This window comes from Zingiber officinale, chromosome 8A, assembly GCF_018446385.1.
Source record: "Zingiber officinale cultivar Zhangliang chromosome 8A, Zo_v1.1, whole genome shotgun sequence".
In the NCBI taxonomy this organism is placed as follows: Eukaryota; Viridiplantae; Streptophyta; class Magnoliopsida; order Zingiberales; family Zingiberaceae; genus Zingiber; species Zingiber officinale.
In genome coordinates, this window is record NC_056000.1 from 73,878,371 (window position 1) to 73,880,609 (window position 2,239).

The window sequence follows — 2,239 nt, forward strand, 5'->3', positions numbered from 1 at the left end:
ACTGTAAGTATATCTAACAAGTAGAGAATTGCAACTAACTGAGCATGTCATAAAAATAAAGCAAAGCCAATCAAACTACAAAATAAACTTAATAGTTGTTCATGATCAAGAAAACCAAGAAACTAACACTACATAATTTCCTCTCACAGTAGATCTAACTCAAACAATGAATTAGCTTGTTTGTAATGGTCATATGCAGAATTAAATAAAGACAGAAGCATGCTGCGGTTTAGCTATATAGGTATGCTATTTACAGCAACTGAATTTATCACTACAGCAGAAAGAGTCAAAATGAACATGCGGCAGATTCTCATTGAAACAAAACTCACTACACAGTACTCGAATAAAAATTTCCAATAACAATGAAAAGAAACAAGTTCCCAGCATGCTATTAAATCCAATGACAGTATCATGTTATAACTTCAGAACAGTCCATTTCTACAGTAAAGAAATACTTAATTAATCAACTAATTCCCTAGTATCAAGGAATAGAAATAAACATCATAGTACCAACGTTCTAATTGGCGCAAGGAACGATAAGTAACATCCAGCACTAATGACTTTACTGCACATATTTTAGCATGCAATTTAAACAATTCCAGAAATCACTAGAGGAAACCAAGTTCTGATGAGGGTATTTCCAGCAAAACAGAAAACAATACCAGCAGTGCTATAAACAAAAATCTCTATGTTCCGTTAACACTTTAAATAAGAAACCTAACTAAATTCTTAACAAATTCTCATGCAAATCGGTATGACTGTTCGGCTTGACAACCAGAGTAAGGAAAGAACCCAAAACCAATTAAATCCTTAGCAATGTAATCTCTGTTCGACAGGTTCTGTAAGCAAGGAAAGAAAAACCCGAATATTCAAAGACAACCGAAACTTCCTGCTTAAATACAAGTTGTCTCTGCCACTTGGGAAATTAGCTACAAAGTCCAACCGAAAACTTAGAATACATGGCAAAATATCTAAGCAGCAACTGAAGGAAAGAATGAACAGCAAACCCTAGCATCCTCTATTCGACACTACAAAATTCCGTGAGCAAGGAAACGAAAACCTAAAACTCGGAGCTACTCCTACCACAGGTGAGTAGTACTTACAACCGAAGGAAAAAGATCTAGGGTTTGTGAAGAAGCTTGAGTTTTCCCGGCCTCTTCCCCATGCCTACGGGCCCTCCTGCCGAGGTGGTCTCAATTTGGCGAAGATCCGTCGGAAGGAGACCTTCGCCGGCCACCGAAGGGAGGAATCCTAGCTGCAACTGCGATTTCGCCCGAGAACAGTTGCGCCGTCGGGAGAGAAAAGGAGAGGAAGAGAATAGGTTTCGGGAAAAAGAAAACCTAAACCGTTTCTTATAACTAGGGTTTTTATTAATTACTATACTTAAATAAAATTCTTCCTTTATTTGATCAAGTAATAACTGCTTGTACACTTGGTTGACTACGTTTTCGCCGAAACCCTTGGTCACGGTTTCGAATCCTTAGCCGAGCCTTTTATTCCCTTTTTATTTTAAATGTTCCTAACTACTGCTTAAATGTATTTCGTTCCATATTCATTCACAAAATGTTTGCAGAACAGTTGGCTGGCTGGATTCGGTTAAGGCTTGGTTCAGGTCCGAGGTCTACGGTTCAAATCTCGGCTTGGACGTTTTTTTGTCAAAACTTTCTTCGTTTAGTTAAAATACCAAACGACCTTAAAAAATTGCATAAAAATACTCTAAAAATTTCTAAAAATCTCTAGAATTTTTCTATAGCATTTTTAAATATTTTTAAATTATTTTTGGGACTCGAAATGAGAAAATTTGGGTTGTTACAATTCCCCATACCTTATAAAAAGCTCATCCTCGAACTTAGAATAACTCTGGATATTTCCGCTCATACTGTCCTCACGCTCCCAAGTGACTACCTCGTGCTTCTGATTCTGCCAGATGACCTTCACTAGTGGCACTTCTTTGTTCCTTAGTCTCTTAACTTCTCTGTCTACTATCTGTGTAGGTCTGCTCTCATAGCTAAGATCCTCTTGGATCTGTACTGACTGAGGCTGAATCACTTGGCTAGGGTCGTGGAGACACTTCTTTAGCATGGAGACATGAAATACGTTATGTATTGTCGACATGTCCTATGGTAAGTCCAGCTTGTAAGCTACTTTCCCAATCCTTTCTGTGATCAGGTAAGGTTCTACATAACGAGGACTTAATTTGCCGTTCTTGCCAAATCTCATCACTCCCTTCATAGGAGCA